At 46.3% G+C, this 21,248-nt stretch overlaps 1 protein-coding gene across 4 annotated transcripts in view; it reads right to left on the reverse strand.

Annotated features, from left to right (window-relative positions):
* Nucleotides 1–21,248, reverse strand: part of Fyn (FYN proto-oncogene, Src family tyrosine kinase) — a 211,453-nt gene that overhangs the window by 175,986 nt on the left and 14,219 nt on the right. The window contains exon 2 of one of the 4 annotated variants that reach the window (XM_050138046.1): nucleotides 9,925–9,964. The exons of the other annotated variants lie outside the window; for them this stretch is intronic. The gene's annotated coding sequence lies outside the window, so the exon portion shown is untranslated. The remainder of the gene's footprint in view (nucleotides 1–9,924; nucleotides 9,965–21,248) is intronic. 4 annotated transcript variants of the gene reach the window in all.

Consider the following 21,248-nt stretch of genomic DNA (forward strand, 5'->3'; position numbering starts at 1 on the left):
AGCAAGAAGAGTGGGGGATGCTGGGAAGCACACAAAGCTCGGCATCTAGAGACAAAGAAAGACTAGGGTAGAGCGCAGGACTGAGCCAGAGGGCTCCAGGGGGAACCCTGAGAGCCACAGGAAGTGGGAGGAGTGTAGAGCACCAGGTGGAGGAGGAGGGCAGGAGAGGGAGGCTGCTGGGGAAAAGCTCCTGAGCTGGGTGGTTCCTGCGCGGGAGTGAACCACACTGTCAAGTGTGAGGAGTCCGGAGACAGGCTGACAGGAAAAGAAGCAGAAATCTGCCGTGAGTTGTGTCAAACCTGAACCGAGAAATCTACCGTGAGTTGTGTCAAACCTGAACCGAACGAATGGGTGTTTATGGGTTGAACAAGGGTAAGGACGGTCGCCTAAAACCTTACGAAAACAGGTGCAAGGTACTCACTGAATTGGGTTTTACCTTCCGGAGACAAAGTGAGAAAAAGTTACATTTCCAACAGGTAACAAATCCCTTGTCCTAACAACACATTTGGCTCTGCTGGGTTTGAAATGATTGTTTCTGAAGCTTTTTACTTTTCCCTCCAAACAACTCTGATACAGTAAGATCTACAAACACAGACACCTAATTATATTTTTTTTCCTTGGCCACTATAAAAACAGAGTAATGTAAAAATCACTAGTAGCCAATATTAATTAAATACAGGAACTATAGTAAAATATTCTGGGTTTTTGTTCTAGTGGTTGATGGGCTCTGACATTTGACCCGTGAGGCCTCCTAGACTCACAGCTCATAGTGGGCCACCACCACCACTGCCAAGTTGCCTGCCATACCCTAGGGCTATTCAAATCTCTTCTCATTATCAAATTTGCTTTCACTTGTTCTTCCATAAGCAACACTTGAATGCACGTCCAGCTCTTTCCGAAAGGGGAAAATGTGCTTCTCCCATCTGATAACAGTCTAATCGGCAAAACGGCAGTTAATTCATTTCAGATCATTCTCTCACCAGTCTAGAAGGTCGACTTTTCATAATATTCCTCTAAAGATGAACACAATCAGCCCCAGACAAGGGTTCTGTGGGCTTGTTTTAAATCAATGCAACACTGAAGAAAAGCAGGCAGAAAGGAAGACTTCCTCTGCCTGTTATACAGCTCTACCCATCAAAGCTGGAAGCTAGTCAACCCCGGGTGAGGCTCTGCTGGCCCCGCTCCCACCCGGGGCTCCCTTACTGCAGTCCCAACTGTCTTTGGACACTCAGCACAGCCTCTGTGGTCACCTGACAGCACCCCATGGTCTCAGCTGAGGTCAGGCCTTACTTGGGGCCCTGATCTACGCAGCCTTTCCACTGCTTCGACCACCTCAAGTGCAACTCTGAAGCCACCTCAACTGTGTCAGCTCTCATTTGGAGGACGATGCAGACGGGCGAACTGTCGATCCATCCCTGTTAAGGACTGCACACCCAGATCCTCACTTCTTCCCTTCCACTTTACATTCTGACTATATTCAATACCGAGTGCGCACTGCACAAGACACCTTCCCAGAAGCAGCCATATTCCCCTGGTGTGTGACTCCAGACTACACAGACCATAAGGACCGGCCTTAAGGAGAGCTGAGGGCTTCGAAGAAATACTGGGAGATGGGGGTGATATCTGGTAAAGCAGGAAGACCTGTGGTTGACCTCCAGAACCCACATGAAAATGCCAGATGTGTTAGTATACTCTTGCAATCCCAGCTCTGGGGAGGCAGCTCCCTGGGGCTTCCTGTTCATTCAGTCTGGCCTAAGGGGCAAACTTCAGATTAGTGAGACTTTATCTTAAAGGAGGTGGAAAGGATTTCTGAAGATGATGTCCGAAGCTGCTGACTGGCCCTCCCTCTCTCTCTCTCTCTCTCTCTCTCTCTCTCTCTCTCTCTCTCTCTCTCTCTCTCTCTCTCTCTCTCTCTCTCTCAATGCTTGCTACATCTGGGCAGAGAACTCCAGCTCCTCCTTTAAAAAAACAAAATCCTCACCACCTGTCCTGACTGGTTTTATGTTAGCTTGAGAGGGTGAGCTTCAATTGAGAAAATGCCTCTCTAAGATCAGGCTGTAGGCAAGCTTGCAAGGAATTTTCTTAATTAGTGATTGATAGGGGAAGGCACAGCCTATGTGGTGGGGCCATCTCTGGGCTGGAGGTCCTGGGTTCTATAAGAAAGCAGGCCGAGCAAACCACAAGGAGCAAGCCAGTAAGCAGCGCCACTCCATGGCCTTTGTCTCAGTCCCTGCATCCAAGTTTCTGCCCTTTTTGAGGTCCCATCCTGACTTCCTTCAATGATGAACAGGGCTGTGGACAACGAGGCCAAATAAGCCATTTCCTCCCCAAGTTGCTTAGATCATGGTGTTTGGTCACAGTAACAGAAACTGTAATTAAGATGCCACCTACCTAACACTTGAATACGTGACAGGAAATAGGCTCAGAATTTAACACCATGACCCCAATGAAGGACCTCTCAGCACAGTGGCTAACCGAGAACCCTACCAAGTCTCCCTTCCCTTATCAGAGACACAAGACAGGCATTGTCAAATAACTATGAGGTGCTATATCACGGGCATAGCACCCCTGGGTGTCAGCAAAGGGGCAGTCACCCAGAGGCCTATCTAAGCATGATGGGAAATCCGGCCAACTGATGATACAGCTTGGTGGACTGAGGAGAGACTAAATGATGACACCCCAGGGCACCAGCATCCCAGGAGAGCAACATCTTAGGACAGCATTTTGCACATTGTTCCTCAGTCAACATTTTCATCAAGTTGTCCTTCAAGAACTCATGAATAATAAATACACAGCTGAGAAGAAGGGGGTGGGGGAGTGAACTAGAAAAAAGAACAGAGATTTCAAAATGTTTCAGCAAGTTAAAATAATAGCCAAAACTGATCCAAAAGATTCACACAAGCCCATGTGTTTAAAGAGCTAAATCTGCTTTTAACTTTAACAGTCTACCTGCCTCGCACCCTGCAATCCGCTCGGCTAGACAACTCACCGTGTTCACCAGCTCTGCCGTCCACTCCCTCCCAGGATGTGAGAGGATATGGGCCAAGGACACTCAGAATGGCATCAGTTCTGTGACCGTGACATCAGACTGGGGCTTCCAAGCTCCTACCTTGGCCTTCTTTATTCAGTGGGTGGCTATATGCTCTGTGCATTGGCTTCATGCCTCCTGCCTCCTCTTGGCCCCATGATATACTCAGCCAGAGAATTCTGCGGCCAAGCATCTGTCTAGATAACACCTACTGAAGAGGCTCCCTCATGGCAAGCTTTACCACATTATTTGAACTGCCCCCTGTTCACGACCTGCTAGGACCATCCTCTGAGTATGGCCCAACCCACTAACCGATTTCTCCTCTGGATCCTAAGCTGACCCCATCTGGTCACTGACCAGGAACCAAAACTTCTAACAGCAAGAAGGAAGGAAATGCTTAAGAAGGATTGTCTTCCACCAGCAGGGCAAACTGGAGGTGCTACCACTGTTAGTTAAGCAAGCATGCAGCTTGGCTCCCACAGGTCTAACATTTGCAGAAAGATGCAGGCGAGGAGATGGCAGAAGAACACTCAAAGACAGAGGAAGAAACAACGCGGGCAGGCCACAGCCAAAGGACACTGGACGCTACCAGAAGACGAATGGAGGTATCATGAGCCTGCTGACAACCTTGATACTGAACTTCTTGGACTCTAAAACCATGAGGGAATAAATATGTCATTCCAAGCCACCACATTTGCAGCAATTTGTAACAGCATCCACAACAAACAAAAAAGGTTTACTGCTTAAATAAAAATTGGCTGTGGGTCAAAAGTGAGCACCAACGACCTTCTTTGAGGCACAATACTGACTTTGAATGCATGTTATGGCGAGGGCATAATCAGCCTCCCAAACGCAGTCTAAGGGCGTGACAACGGCATCTTTTAAGCCACCCCTCATATGGATTTTATTAATAATCATACCTTCACGTGCAATTTCTGCAGACAGTAAGTTTGTGCAAGGCAGACAACCAAATATGCCAGCCTCTACCATGTAGTCCTGGCTGCAGCAGAACAAATCACATGGTCATTCACAGCTCCTGGGGAAGGTATCCATGTTAAATTAAAAAAAAAAAAAATTGAACCGAGCAGGTAAGGGCTTGTGACTCTCTGCTGTAACGAGGACAATATTTCCCTCACTGGGTCTACATCTCACTCCATCTTCTGGAATGATGACTGCTACTGAGGTGGGGAAATTAATAAAATGATCCCTCAGCAGCAGGAAGAGATGAGCACCCTGCAGGCTTCCCATACCTACTTACTGCCTGCAGCAAGCTATCCCCCAAGTCACCCTTGTGCTGCTCCAGGGGACCACCAAACAGGACCTGGTCAGCTTTAAATGGGAAATTTAGGGATTTCTCAGTGTTCCTGATTATAAAATATATGTGATATATATATATATAATACATGATATATCATTTTTATTACCACAAATAAGGGAGAAAATTCCTTTAAATTTAGTGAAGAGAAGATCAAAGATGAGCATAGCATTGCCAGTTAAATTGTGCGTCCGTCTTCTGCTCAGCTTCAGGGCATCCAGCAGAGGGAAAGAGAAGAGTGGCCAGGGCTGCGTAGATCCTTGGGGTCTGGCCACTTCCTAGGAGACAGTCCTTGGGCAAATCACTTCTCTTCTGTTGAGCTTCATTTTCCTCAGAAGCAAAAATGGCATAACCAGGTATAACAACATTGACCCATGCCAGAGGCTGACCCACTGGTGTGTGTGAATGGTGAGAGAATGAATGGATAAAACGTTCCTATCAGGGCTGACAACTCATCTCAAATTGCTCCTCTTTCCTTGAATTATAATGGGAACATTTGATTTGCAGCTCTTCTGATTATCATCAATATTTGCCTTGGTTTATAATGTCTAGAAAGAGGGGCTGTTTATTTTCTTGGAAAGTCTGTGCTGGCGGAGGGTCTGTTTTTTCTTCTTAGACAGTAGCACTTTTACAATCCAGAGATTTATGAAAGAGAAAGTTGGTCGGCTATTAAGAGTGATGCATATAACTACTATGTTTGGCCCAGGACTAAAAAGAACTGCCTTTGCGTCTAAAACAGTACTCTACGCATGCTCCTTCATTCAAAACTAAGTCTCCTCTGCCCCCAACTCAAAGCCATTCTTCTTCCCTGAGCCCAGCAGGCAGGAGGGTGGGCTGTGTGAAATGCGACCTTCAGTGGCACACTGGGGTGGGATCTGTCCCTGGCCCTACTGCTGGCAGAACGGGTCAACCCACCTGTGAGCGTGGGGTCAGAGGCAGGGAGAATGTAAGCAAGCCTGGCATCCTACAGTTCCCTGGGTCAGGCAGACAGCTAACGGACACGGTACACCCACATACAGGACCTTCCCTCTCCAAGCCCCACCAATGGGCAGGCAGGACAAGCATGGGGTCACTTCACTTCTGAAGTTCCTCTTCCCTCTCCCACCTCCCTAAAACAACCACCACACACAGGGGCCTGGTGCCCATTGGCACTGGAGGCTGACTTGTTAGCCTAAAACTAGCATTTGAAACCTCTGTATGATCCACAGGAGCCCTGCTTAGTATCAGAGCGCAAGAAATCCTATGTTCAAACTGAAGAAAGTCATGTTGACCTTTCACCCCTGGGTGTACAGCAATCGCACATGCATGGCTTCAAACCAGCATGACTCCAGGCGCAGCCTCCACTTTCAAAAACTTAACTATTTGGAACTAGATTATTTCTTTTCCCACAGGACTAGTAGTTCCACTATAAAAACCCAGGTTTTGGTGGGGGATTGTTTTGTTTTGTTTTGTATTTCCCTTGGGAGTTAAAATTAAAACAAAGAAATATTGAAAAACAGAGCAGCCCTGGATGCGCAGATCAATGTTTTTCACCAGGATCAAGGGAAGCAACTCTCCAGGGGAATTTTCGTACGTACTTTGCTTTTGAAGGGCACTCTTGTTTCGGAAGGCCATGGTGCCTGTGGGACAGGCAGCCGTCCTTGTGGTCTTGAGTGCAGCTTTCCAGCTGCGGTGAATGGCTGGAAGGGCAGCACAGACTTCATGACCTTCCTGAGATACCAAAGTGGCAAGGGTAGCACTGTCATAGAAGGTCATCCAGGGTACAAGGAACTCAACCTGCTACCTGGGAAGGCAGCTATGACTGAACTAGGTGTTATTTTAATCAAATCCATTTAAATCAGGTTTTAAGTTACTAAATAGAATGAAACGATTTAATCAGCTTTTTATACAAAAGTGAGTTTTTCTTTCAAAATTCAGGTGCATATAACTTCATTTTCAGAAGACACACTTTGTATACTTAAAGCAGTAAATGTACAGAATCCACTCAGAAGAGTATTCCCAGACAGCCAGAAGAACCAGCACAAACAACAAAACTACTTTGATATTTTCAATTTGTTCTTGAGACTTCTTTTATTTCCGGATCTGCTCTGATTACCCGGATTACATTATTCTTGAGAATTATCTGTTCATTTGTCTGCTTGACACTGCATACTTCTGAAGAGAAAGCCAAAGAATCTTTATCTTATCTCCATACAACGCTATTAGCAAGCATGACTTCCACAAATGAAGTCCTGTCTCCAGGGTGTTTGACTGGACTGCTTTCAGTATTTCACCACACACCAAAATGGCGCCACTTGCTCTTGCTACCCTTTTATTTGGCCGTCATTCATTCATCTGTGCCTGCAGCTAACATTTCTGAAGGGTCTGCTCTGGCCTAGGCATCAAGCTTAGCACAGATCATGATTCTGGCCTGACAAAGCATACAGTTCAACAAGGAATACAGCTCCTACGGTAACTACATAGCTGCAAAGGCAGGTTTGAGGACACCCATAGCAATCTGCCATAAACTTGGGTGGGGGGGGTTGTCATGGAATACCTCTTTGGAAAATGACACTGCTTCCTTACATCTTACTCAAAAAATGTTCTAGAAGAAGGCACACAAATGCATTGACTTAAACCCTATATCCATTCCAAGGTAAAGTGCACTATGGGAAAAAGGTGGTTCTAAATTCCTGATATAATCACAGCACCTGACCAGCTCACAGTGGGGGCCATGCCCCTCCCCATGGGTACGCACTATAGGTCAGGAAACCATGCACAAAGCGCACTATTATCAGCTAGTGCCATCAAGTCATTCTTACGTTGATTCATGTGTGTGCTTCAGCATTGAAAATAAACTTCACTTCCCATACAGAGTTGTCTTCACAAAAAATCCACAACTAGAAAAACCCAAAATATCCATTTGACAAACACTATGATGTCAGTGGCTTTTCTCTGCTCGCGTGGTTATCGGGAATCATTTGTATATACAATGGAGGAGTCCCTGTACCAGACTGACTCCGGCATGCATAAACATCGGCAACAGGAAGAGCGGGTACACCGTGCTCAATCGCCCTGCCCTCTCACAGTGATTGGGAAATATTCTGAATTAAGGGGTTTTTTATTTTTTTATTTTTTGTAAAGGGTGAACTTACTTAAGGCATTAAGTGATTTTCAAGTCATTAGGTGCCTGGCTGAGGGTGCAGGCAGAGCCTAGACACAGCTAGAATTCACTTTACCACTCACTCAGCACCCGATTCTGCAATCCCCAGTGTGTGGAAAGCCCACAGGAAAGTTAGTCAGCCCTGCCCGCTACATTGCTGGATACCTGGGCTGCTGATCATATACCTGCAGGGACAGTCAGCAAAGCCTGGCCTTCCAGGAGCTGCTTCTCCCTACTGGACTTTACCGAGAATGCTGTAGCCCCGTGAACAATAGCCCATTTCCCATTTTGGTACAATACCTACATAAAAACGTTAAACATACATATGGTTTGTGTTTCTAAATTCAAAACATAAATAATTTTACTAAGTTCTGAAAAAGGAACAACTCTTTTGTTTTTGTGGGGTAGTGTGAGGGAGAGAAAGGGAGAGTGAGTAAGCCGGCATGCGTGCGCACGTGCGTACGTACGTCACGCCGGGTAACACTGTTTAGCCCAGAACCCAGAGATCCACCTGCTTCTGCCCCCACCTCTGCGTGCTAGGATTAAAGATATACAACACTGTGTCCAGATGGGACCACGTCAGTGCTGGGGAGAAGTGGCGTCACAAGAGCAACAATTAGCCTAAGGTCTTACCGAAAGTTAAAGACTTGAGACAAAATTAACGCCTTCTCCCGGCACTTGACCCCACATACCAAGCCCCACAGTCTGCCTGGGATAAAGGACCTGGAGAAACTTCCTGTAGTTACCACCCACGGGGTCAAGTCCTGTCTGATTCACTCTACTTGAGCGGAGAGAGCAGGGAAAGCTCACAGCTTGGACAATGCCACACGTCTCCTGGGCAACCCCTGAGGTGTCTTTGGGCACCCAGAGGTGCCATTCTGCTTGGGAGCTTGGCCTGACTGCTGAAGGTGGGAACACACTGACCTTCCATAGGGAGAGTCTTTTCAGCTCCTGTCCTCAGACCCCAGTGCAGAGACTTTCAAAGACTTCCTCTGCCTGGTCTCCACTAGAGCCCTTAATTTCCCTAAGACCCTCATATGTGTGTGAGCTGAAAAGCTCAATGAATGAAGTAGACCACGGAAGTAAATTCTGCAGCAGCCAAAGGCCTGCATAAGACAGAAGGTCAAGACTGCTCCAGATCAATGCTTCAATGGTTGCTCCAGACAGATCAGTGGTCCTCAACCTTCCTCATTCTGCGACCCTTTAAGCAGCTCCTCATGTTGTAATGACTCCCAACCATAAAATTATGTTGCAACTTTATAACTATAACTTTGCTACTGTTATGAATCGTTATGTAAATACCTGATATGCTCCCCCAAAGGAGTCGAGACCCAACAGGTTGAGAACCACTGCTCTAGCTCGATGCTTCTTAACTTCAAAGAAAAATACCATCACCCAAGTTCCAAGGGGCTCTAGGTCAGGGAGAACATCCCTCTACTGATATTCAAAAGGAGAACTAACTCCACTTCTGATGATGACGAAGCAGTGGCAGCCCGAGGAGCCACGAAGGCGAAGAATGAGAACTGATGCAAATTACACTCCAGGCCATGTGGCTGAGCAGAAATGGACGCCCCAAGAGTAGCCAGTATGACTTACATCCATTCAAGAGAGAAGAGAGTCCAGAAAAGACACAGCCACGCTTGGAGAAAGATTGAAGGTGTGGTTGCTCACACAGCCCACCAACTGCTTCGTGGATAGCTCGCCCTTTCCAGGCTTCCAGAAGTGATCCAGTGTAGCCCCATGACAGGGCGATGCAATTGCTGAAGTAGCTCTCTGTCACATCCTTGTCTGGCTCACCTGAGTTCAGTATATCTAACACCCAGTGGGCACACACACACACAAAGTTAACTGAGTGAAAGAATGACCTATTACACAGCGGCCACAATTCAAAGGCACAACTAGGGCATAGTAAGCATTGACCATGTACACGTAGAGAAAAAGATGACAAGGAAGGGACTAAGGGTGTGTGTGTGAGAGGGGGTAGCTTAACTAGCCTGAAGCCAGCACTGTCCATCCTGGAACTGTTCCATTTGACTCAGGGAAAGGAGACCTAACTTAGAGCTAAAACATTTGTTTTTATCATTGTCCAAACTGACGTGAACTAGGGTTTTCTTTACATTTTGTGTTCCAAAGACTTTATCTCCAAGTCAACTTCTATCTTTAAAACCTATGGATAAGTGAGGCACGCCTGTAATCCCAGCACTTGGAGGTAAAGACAGGAGAATCGTGAGTTCAAGGTCATCCTCAGTTTGAGGCAAGCATGGGGTACCTGAGATCATCTCAAAATGAATACATACATACATACATACATACATACATACATACATACATATAAAACAAAACAATCCCCCACGATTCAATTGCAATTATAGGATTCCACTGAGAAATGCTTTCTAATTCACGAGACATTAGCCTTCAGCACAGAACTTGCCAGCTTACTTTTTCCACGTCTAGATCAGCATCCTGTTCTTTCCAAACACTGTAAGAAAAAAAAAAAAAGATGAAGATTAAAACAGAACCGAACATTTTCTATATGTGAACCACCACGAGACACCACCATGCAGTACCCACTTGTGGAGGACAAATGGCCCACAAATTGTCTTCATTGACATAGCTGCTCCAGGTACAGACAGATGCCTGCAACTGCCATGGTCTGCCACCAAAGGAAGACAGCATAAGATCTTAATTTCTAGGGACAGGAAGGTCAAAGGGCAGGAATCATGAATGCACCACCAAATGCTTGAGCATACACACCACCCCTTCTCGGGGTCTCTACAAGTCTCAGGGTACATGGAGAATGAATATTTCAGCTCAGTAAGATGGCTCACATCTGCCATTTAAGCACTCAGGAGGCTGAACCCCATGATCAGCCTGGGTCAAGGGCAAGTCTGACTACAGAGTGAGACCCTAATTCAAAGGAAAAGAAAAACCAAAACAAATCTCTCTCCAAGCCTCAGCCCAAATTTGCCTCAATTCTCCTGTCTTTGTCAAACCAGGCTGTCTTTTCTTTTCCTTCTCAAGATAAAGTCTCACTCTCTTACACAACAGAGTAAGCTGACATGGAACTCCAGATCCTCCTCCTCAGTCCACCAAGCACTGAGCTGCAGGCATGGCCATAAAACCTGCTCCAAGACAGCTCGATGCAATGGCCTGTTTCCCACAATCCCTTCCTTCTGCAGGTCAGCTAATGCAGCCTCTACTACCAGCCTGTGGCATGCTAGGCCTAAGATGCCCTCAGATCCTGGGGCCAGCACCCCTGACAAGTCTAGGTGCTGATTCTGATGATGCCCATGCCCACTTCACATTCCCCTTTGAAGTTTGAAGGTTGAGGCAGGAGACCTCCAGCTTGTGTGTAACTGCCTACAGCCTGTCAGTATCAGGGAGCATAGCTTGTTACTTGCCTTTAGCTGTCTGAATAAAAGTTCTGTTTTAGTAAAATACCTTAAAAGAACAATAAAAATGGTTGAAGGATTATGCAGAACGTGTGAATTCTGAGTTGAGGAATCTGAAGTGGGAAGGAGGAGAAACTTTTTTCTATCTTAGCTGTGGCTCTTACACTTTTACAGTATGGATTTTTTATCATCTTTCTTCCTGGCCCATGGTTTAAAACACCCCATAGTAAATTTTATTCCCATCCAAAGCCTCCTCTTTCCACATGTACAAAACAGAATTTCTGTACTGCCTGAAAAGATGCAGAGTTAACAGGAGCATCATTGTTTCGTCAATCAAATATGACTCAAAATGAGGGGCGGAGGAGGCGGTGACCATAGGGAAAAGAATTAGAAACTTATGTACTGTCCTCTGCAGGTGGGCACTGGAATCATGAACTCACTGCAGACACGCAGGAGACCCACCATGGAGGCCCACCTCTATGGCTCCTGAGTCATGCTGTCCTGCCCAAGCCCTGAAGGTGCCACAGTCTATGACCCCTCTGGAGGCTAACCCATTGGGGATCAATACCACTGAGCTGTGTGACACTGTGACTCTCTGCCTGGGGAACTTTAACTTGGCTCCTGATAACCAGAGAAGGGTAATTCAGGGCCACAAGGACGTCTGACTGAAGGTAACATTTACATGAGACACTGGATTCCTCCGGAACACGTCCACAGAGGTTAGGCCAGTTGGTCTGACTTAAAGGTCATCGCGGAGAGTTTTCTATTTTCAAGGGAATGATTCTGTCCTCTGATATAGAGCATTTCAAGCATCCTCACCCTTTTCTGGCATAGGAAGGAAATTTAATACTTTCTCTCTCCCTCTCTTTCTCTCTCTCTCTCTCTCGCCCCCCCCATACCGCAAAATTGCACAATACCGGATGCCCAATCCCTAACAGACTGTGAAGCAGTGCACCTTCCCTGCACAACACTCCAGCAACTGGTACCAAGGGGAAAACTAAAAGCCCATTTGGAGCTGGAGCTGCTGGCTCACTATGGCACAATCTCATCCTCATATTCTTTCTATCTATCTATCTATCTATCTATCTATCTATCTATCTATCTATCTATACACACACACACACACCACTATCCAATTTCTTTTTAGGCTTTATTAAACAGATGGAGTTAACTAACAAAGAGTCTATGAATCTACAGCCATAAACCCAAAGGGTGATGCCACAGTGTTGACTTCAAACAAGAGAGCTTGGCACAGCTTTAGGCATCAGCAGATACCTCGTTTCAAAGATAACATGGATGAATAAAACAAATGTAGAAGAAAATTTACATGACAGTCCCATCTAGAAACAAGAGCAGCATCTGCCTCTAAAACCACATACTATTTTTCTTCAAGTTACAATTTTGAAAGTTAGGATATAGAAAGTAACTGTTTAAGTAAAATGGAAACATTTTAATTAAAAATTACCAGCTTTTCTAAGATCATTTAAAAAAAAACTGACCAACTATCCTGATTTAACTGTATCCAAGTCTGACTGTAGGAAATCCAAGTTTTAGGTTTCCAGGCTTAAGGTAAGAAAAATCTCCCCAACTCCCTGTGTGTGCATGTAGGTAGATATGTATATGTAGATAGAGATGATGTGCATATGTAGATGAAGATATGCATATGTAAGTAGAGATGTGCATATGCGGATAGAGATGTGCACATGTAGGCAGAGATGTGCACATGTAGGCAGAGATGTGCATATGTAGAGATGTGCACATGTAGAGAAGAGATGTGCACATGTAGGCAGAGATGTGCACATGTAGACAGAGATGTGCATATGCAGATAGAAATGTGCACATGTAGGCAGAGATGTGCACATGTAGAGAAGAGATGTGCACATGTAGGCAGAGATGTGCACATGTAGACAGAGATGTGCACATGTAGACAGAGATGTGCGTATGTAGACAGAGATGTTCATATGTAGACAGATCTGCAGAGACAGGGTAACTAATGAAACTGTACTTGTTTACACATAGAAACAGTTGCTGCCCTGTTGGGTTGTGGGCTTTGGGACAGTCGGCTATTCTCCAATCCTATCCAAAGTGATCCTGACCTTCTCGTGGAAAAGGCCAATCACAAATACCCAAATATGTGGTCTATTGCAGAATTGGAGACCAAAGGACAAACCTACCAAAGCTGTAGTACAGCCAACGGCTTAAACCATATAATACTCCAGCCCGGGGGTAATACAGAACTCTAACAATGAAACCAAGATCTGGAGTGGCGGCACAAACTTCTAACTCCAGCACTCAGGAGAAGGAGGAGGATCAGGAGTTTAAGCTCACCCTTGGCTTCATGGTGAATTGGAGGTCAGCATTTGCTACACAAGACCCTATCTTATAAAAAATAAATGAATACCAAGACTTATCAACTTTGAAGTCTCCTGACACAGTCAGCTTCCAGCTTTTGTGGACCTGGAGTTTCCAAGTGCCTGGGGTTATCACACCTGAACCTCTCAACAGGCACTCGCGGTGAAGTGAGCAGGGCAAGGTCGAAGGGACACAGGCATGGCAGCAGCCTGGGAGTTCTCCAGGGTAGAGAGGCTGACAGCAAGGTGGAAGATGGAAGGTGGGAAACTGAGGCAGAGACCAGGCTGTGAGAGGACGTGTAGGCTGAGAAGCCTAGAGTTAGGAGCACACTTCCATAGTGTTATATTCTCCACCCTCCTCCACCTCCCCCCACCCTGGCCCAGGAGGAGGCAAAGAAAGAGATGCAGCCTGCAGCCCAGAGGCTTTGTTAGCGCTGAGCCAAGTCATTCCCATCTCACCCAGCTTGCCGGGGAGGTACAATTTTTTACTACTCATTTTGCGATTATTTTTGAGTTTTTCTTTGCCCACACTCTACGTAGAACTAACTTTCTCCTCTGCCGTGCACTTGCTTTATCATTGTTTTCCTGCTAGACTGGCAGCTCAGGGAAGTACCGAGCACTGTGCCTGAAGCACCCAGGTTTTGGCGTGCGGTCTCTGCTGATGGACGAGAGAGCAGTGGTGAACAGGCAGAGACAGAGTGACTAACGAACTGACCTCACTCCTTCCTGTATGAAGAGTGGGGTGCGTGTGTGTATGTGTGCGTGCGTGTGCATGCATGCGTGTGTGTATGTGTGTGTTGGAGGGAGAAGCAAAGTGTATAGGAAACATGTTCCCCTGCAAACTCAACCTACAATTAACTAGAAGACAATTTATCTCTGTACATGTGGTCCTGAGAGTTTTATTTTTAAAACAAATGACACACATAATTGTAATATTAAGTTGGGGCGTCATCCCAGACCTCTACCTCTATACCTAAAAAGATGATTGGAAGTCCCTGGCCTGGGAGTTGCCCTGGTCCAGAGTCCAACTCCTAGCCTGCCGAGCGCTGACCCCTCCCCCAGGGGAGGGACAGGACTACTCCCACAGGCTATTTAGGCTCATGCAGAAAAAGGAACTTGTGGTTTCTGGTTTACATGGGCTTTTCTCCCCACCATGCTGTCTCGGTCCACAGGAGACTGCCACATTTATTAAACATGGGCATTTTAATTTGGTCTAACCTGGTTTGATTGGAGTTTCCTTGCATCAGCCAAGAGACTTTTTATTAAGATTAAACGAAACAATACTATTGGGAAGTCTTGCTTCCTTTTCATGAATCATTTTTAGTGATTCTTTTCATTTAAAAAAAAAAGGTGATTAAACTCAACACTATGCACTAAAATATGAGTAATAAAAAATAAATAGTAAAAGGGTGATCAAGGAGGCTAAAAAGATGATCCAATGGATAAGGATACCATGTGTAAGTCAAGAAGACCTGTATTCAAATCCCAAGCACCCACATGTGTGCCTGTAACCCCAGTACTGAAGGGCGGGAAAAGGATGATCCCAGGAAAACAGAAAGACTTAAGCAAGAGATTCTGTCACAAAAAAAAAAAAAAAAAGTGGAAAGTGAAAGGAGATGCCCAACATCCTCCTCTAACCACTTCATGTTCATGCCTGGATTAACACACCCNCACACACACACACACACACACGCGCGCGCACACACACAACTGAATCACTGAAATTCACTCAACTACTACCATAAACATATCTTATATGTGATGAGGATTGAGGATTTAAGGGTCATGAGAAATTAATTCGAGACTTGAAGCACTATTTAGGTTATTTTAAAATGGGAGCTTGAGAGGAAAAGGAGGTGTGCTTTTTCTGCCATAGTGTCTTCTTCGTTCTACTCTCAACCTTTTTCACTACTTGCAAAAGGTTTAAAATATTCAATGACCTGCCAAAGCCATCTACACATTACTGGACACACAGTCAAGTCTGAATGGCTTCCTTCTGCTCCAGCGATCACAGCCCTATCCAGTCACAACTAAAGTGGGACCTCAGAGCTGTATGTGGTGTGATGTCAGTGGCCACGGGGAATAAAATAGCCATTTGATAGCAACTTCCCTATCAAGCCTGTCAGTGGGGACAAGCGTTCCTTCAGTTATTCTTAGAGTCCAAAGCACAAAACAAGGCCAGGCAGGGCCAGACTCTGCTGTGATCCCACAGAAAGCCGAGGCACAGACAGAACACACACAAGCTCTTCAATGCTCTCCAGTGTGGGGTGGCCCTGGCTCACAGCCGGGGGACCAGTAACAGGCCCACTCTCACAATGGGCTCCCCAAGGCCTATGCAGCTGCAGACAGACACACAGTGTCTGGAATCGTCCACGTCCGTGCCCTTGATTGCCCGTGTGCCCAACAGCTGGATGGAGCCCCAGAGACAAGTCCCAGCTCAGACAAGGACCTGTACAGCAGGGTTTTCCTCAGCACCCCACTTCCCTAGGAAAAATGACTTTCCTCTAACCATTCATTCTGGCCCAAGGCTAGCTCCTTCTCCTTGGCTGTGCTAGATACACAGACCTAACAAGGTTCAACCTCATGCCAACTGCTGCCTCTTCTCCTGACTTCCTCACCCCGTCCAGGCACAGTGAAAGACTAAGTGTGCGCCTAAACGGTGACTCGGGGCAGTGACAAGATGGAGCATAATGATACGGCACAGTGGCATCAAGGGGAAAGCCTAGACTGTCGTGGAGGCAAAGGTGGCCAGGGAATGCCTTGAGTCTCTCATGCGTGGAATAGGACAGAGGGTTCAGCCAATGCTGTGTGTGCTCACATATTCCTTGCTTATATAAGTAATATTTACTACGCCTCCTAAAAAGGTGATATAAACCCACTGAAAACTTTGGGGAATACAGAAGTTGGGGGCTGGGGAGGTGCCTTAGTTGCTGAAGCTTTATGAGCACAAAGACGGGAGTTTAACCCCCCAGAACCCACACTGAAGAAACAGCTGGGTATGGCCACCATGCCTGCAATCACACAGCTGGCTAGACAGAGGAAGACAACACCTGCGGCTCACTACCCAGGCAACCTCATCGCTTTTGGGAGTACCAAGCCATAGAAAATGGGGTGCTTAGCATTTCTGCGAGGACACCTGAGGTCACAGGCACACGCGCGCGCGCGCGCGCGCACACACACACACACACACACACACACACGGAGCCCATGTTATGCTGGAGTTTTTTCTTTCCAACCAGTTTTTCTATGCACATGGAAACACAACATTTATTGCTAACACCTGCATCCTGCACACGGCAATGGGGAGCACACGTTTTCCCACCAAGGGAACCAGTAGGAAAAGTATACCAAACAAGAACAATGTACTCCAACACCATCGACTGCAGAGTGAATTTCCGTTAGGAAAGCGCAAACTGTGGTCTACACTACCTAATGATGCCTCTCATCACTGACCTACCGAGTACACTCTAAAATAGAAAAGTTTGGCCCATGGCCAGGAAAAAAGCCGTTGACCGGCAAACAAAGTTCTATCCCTAGCCCAGCTATTTATGTGCTCTGTAACTGAGCGCGTGGTGCAGCAAGGGTCACACGCTAAAACCCACAGGGCCAGGCAGGTATAAATATGCAGAGCAGGTGAGAAGAGACTGGCAGGAGCTAAAGAGCTTGACCCCTTCCCAAGGGGTCAGTCGTACACGGCCCAGCCCGGGGAGACAGCTGTCGTTAAACAGTTCTTGAAATCTCAATTTTCATGTAAAACTACCCTATTATGATTCTATGTGTTAAAAATGTAATGTCTACATCACAAGGACCGTTGTCTCGGTTTCCCTTTCTGTTGAACAGGAATTTGAGTGGCACCTGCTCATCCATGGAGATTTATTAAGAGCATAAAGGAGGCTTGTACAGTCTTATGCCAAAATAACCCAAGTTCACTCACGGGCAACACAATCCCCCATATCGGCTTAAAATCCAGGATCAACTACACAGGGCCGGATGTTTGGTGGAAACGTTTGAAAGTAGACACGTGTGCACTGGCTTCTAAATGTAAGATCCCCAGAGGATAAGTGTGGCCAACTGGTGATTTGGGATCAGCATGGAGAGCACAAGCCTGTCCGGAAGGCTCTGCTAACAAAGGCAGGAGGGAGGCAGGCAGTGCAGGCAACCAGCTCAAGGGGAAGTGCAGAAACGGGAGCAGAAAGCAGGGCTAGAAGCCAGGGAAGGGGGTGAAGGGAGCATGGCAGGTGCATGTTTTAAATAGTGGCCACATTAAAGCGGGCAGACACGAAAACCCAAGACTGACCAAGGAACGTGTCAACAAAACACCAGATGATACTGGGTGCAGCAAAAACTGCATTGGTATATTAGTAAGTCAAGAGCTAGTTGCAGAAGTTGCACACACACACACACACACACACACACACACACACACGGATCTTTACTACAACACACACTGCCCTACATTTTACACTGTGCCAGTTCTGTATCTGTCCCTTTTAGCCTACTTCTATCACAGTCTGTCTTCACTAAAATACATTAGTTACTATGGAAACGATGTCATAGTGTGTAAAACCATTTACTGTCCTTGGAAAAGCATTCATGATAAAACTGAACGCTGGCATGCTTAAAAAAGAGAAGCAGCAGAAAACAGTCGCTCAAAAGCAGTCTCAATATTGCAGCTTCAAAGAATCCTCTCCCCCAGTGTCCGCTGCCCCCAGCGGCTTTCACAGGCCACACCCCCCATGGCCCAGAGGAGCACCCTGCCAGCTTATACAGGGCACGTGTGCCTAACACAGGCTCTCATCAACTGCTGCTGCAAACAATCTGCTCCCTTTAGCTCACACTTGCTTCCAAGAGGTGGAGAAGGGCTGAGGATGGCAGGAGCGGATGGAGGCATCGCCTTAGGGTGGACCAGGTACAGCCTGCTCTCTTAACCGTCTTCAGAGATGAAATACCACTGGAAACGTAGAGACGTTTCCACTGTATTTCCTGAATTTCCACTGTAGCTACAAAGTGCAGAAACTGCCTTCAACTTTTTCTTCTAATTTCAAGTCAAGCGTAACACATTAGAACAATGTACAGAAACCAAGCATGGTGGTGCACACTTGTAATCCCAGCCCTTCGGGAGCCAAGGGAGGAGGCTCTTGAGTTCTGGGCCAACCTGGGGTACATAATGAGACCCTGTCTCAAAAAAAAAATTTCCACTCTTCAGTTTAGTTTTTGCTAGGTTTTCTTTTTCTCAAGAGAAGTTAGAAATCTCAGATTTTGTATAAAATTGTTCTATTTAAAAGCATGAGTCTAATTTTGGCAGTGGTGGTACATGTCTTTAATCCCAGCACTTGGGAGGCAGAATTCTGTGAGTTTGAGACCAGCCTGGTCTACAAGAGCTAGTTCCAGGACAGGCTCCAACACTACAGAGAAACCCTGTCTCGAAAAAACAAAAAACAACAAAACAAACAAACAAAAAAGCTAAATCTATATTTTTAAAATGTGCTGTGGACAACTTAGCTCAATGCCTCTGGATATAGATAAACACATATGGGAACACACACACGCACAAACTTAGCAAGACTCATACGCTAGTTACACTGACAAAGAAAGCAACGTGTGTGTGTCAGAAGACAGCAGGTCTACGTTCGGTCATGGAAGACACTGAGGGAAAGGACGTGGCCGGGACAGACTTTAAAAGCTCACTCTGCTCCTGGAGAACACTGGATAAGAGAGTAGGAAAAGGCAGGAGAATCCGCCTGTGGGGACAGTGCACAGTCAGTGACAGAGGAAGACAAAGAGCAGGCGACCGTCACTCAGGGTGACCATCTACCCAAGCTCTTTCACTTCAAACCCCACCTGTCACAGTGAGTGTCACTGAAACCACCGGGCCTGGGCTTTGTCATCTGACTGTGCTCATGGTGTTCTGATACAGAGCTGCCCACCAGCGAGACAAACGGCGCAGTAAAGGAAACATTACTCCAACGGTGACAATCCACCTCGCTCCTACTCTTTCCAATCATGTCACGGGCAGTACCTTTCTTTCAGTGACAAACCACGGGCTCACAAAAGTCTCTTGGCCAAGAGAAGTTCAGTCTTGACTGGCAGTGACACAAGGATTCCAGACCGCTGCTCCTGTCAGGGGCTGCCACTGGGCCGCACCCATGCTGAGCCTGGGACGCACAGAAGAACCCTAGCTTAGAGGAATTCCGAGGAGACAGCTGGACACACAGTATCTGCAGGAAACAGATCCACTGCGGAGTTTTAAGAACTGTCCTCTCTCCTTACAGCTCTCCTGCCATTTACTGAATGCGTATGCTATTTGTAATCTTCCAGGATCTTCTCTGCCACACTGAGGCAGAAGAACGTGCAAGCTGAACTTTTTAAATTTAAGTACTACATTTCTGACTTTCTTTTTTCATGTTGGCAAACTCTACTGCTGAGCTACACACCCATCCCCGAGTCTTGTTTTCCAAGAAAGTTGAAAATACATGTGATTTAGCACGAAATGCGTGTTGGTATTTTCCATCCGCCGTGGAGATGCAGTGTAACATCTCCAACTAAAGTTACAGTCACACATCACCAATCAGCTAGAGAAGCGTCACTTGCGACTTCAGACGCCAGCAGCTTCACCCATGTACCTGAAGATCAACTATCCTAACACTAAACGGTAAACACTGTTCTCTTAAAGCAAATGATCTGTTCTAAACTGGTTCTGCTTATGTCGAGCTTCTGTGTTTTCTTTGTGTACGTGTGTGTGATATGAAGTGAAAGCTTTTGAATGTGTTACCTTTCTGAGAAGAAACGCCTTCGTCAACGGTTAAGGGATTCCAGGTTTATGCTATGATTCTCGGGCATTTTAAAGATGGAATAATGGGAGTTCCAATCTATTTCATGGGATCACAATAAACCTCCTGGAAGTTTCACCTGTCACAGGTGAGCTGTCTGTCGTTAATGCTGCTGTAAAGGGGACAAGTTCTACACGGTGTCGGGGGTGCCGGCGGCAGCCCGGATCATAAATTATGACCCCGCTTCCGCGCCTGTCAAGAGAGATAGTTTATGTTGGGGTCCGGTCCAGAGAAGTAATCTATGGTCTGAGCTGCCACCGGCCCCTGCCAACACAGGAGATGAAATGACTTCTTGCAGCAATGACAGAAGTGTAAATTTTGTGGTGTTGAAAACCATGGTCTTGCTTTTCAAATCACTATGGATCACACAAAGTTACTTAAATTTCAGTTATGACATGCCTAATTCACACCTGCATGTTCAAGCAAGTGGCTAAATTCTAAATACAAAAAGGAAATGAGGTTGTAGAAATTGACAGCTCAAATATATACTCCCATTTAGAAAAGCTGATTGACAATTTTTTGTTGTTGTTGAATGCCAAAGACACTTCCCAGGAGCACACACTTTCTCTTTTGCCTCCTATCAGCTGCGAGGCACACAGATGAGAAGCCACACTGACTCTACATGGTGCACAGTGTTGTGACTGACAAGCCCTCTCAAGTTGAGTGTATTTTGCTCCAACAGTTGGAAATCTCTGAAGAAAGCAGTGAACAGAGCATCGAATGGCTTCAGCTCAAGGCTGAGCCGACTGTAGTCACAACGAGAGTGAGGCAAATGCGCAGACGATGATGAAGCCTGTCCCAGTGACAGCAAGGGAGGAAGCTGAGCACACGAGCCGAGGAGAACTTGAAGAGCCTCCAAGACTCAGCTCTGAGACTGTACCGTGCTATCTGGGACTATCTTGCTGTGAGACGAGCTTTTGACAGAGCTCCTGGTTTTAACCGGATACAGTTTATGCTCTGCACTAAGGATGAAGTGACGCAGAGAAGACCAAGGTCCTCTATCACCCAAGACAAAGCATTCAGAAGGGCCACAGAATAACTTAGCTCGCTGCATCGTGTACTGTAGGCATTTGTGGGAGGTAGCAATTCCAAAATGAGGAGAAAATACCCGAAAAACTATTGGGCAAAAAAAAAAAAAAAAAAGTTTGCACACTTCATTGTTGGGGAAAAATGTTTGGAAAGAGCCTCCC

Source organism: Alexandromys fortis, unplaced genomic scaffold (assembly GCF_014885135.2).
Source record: "Alexandromys fortis isolate MF-2015 unplaced genomic scaffold, M_Fortis_MF-2015_v1.1 scaffold_14, whole genome shotgun sequence".
Classification (NCBI taxonomy): domain Eukaryota; kingdom Metazoa; phylum Chordata; class Mammalia; order Rodentia; family Cricetidae; genus Alexandromys; species Alexandromys fortis.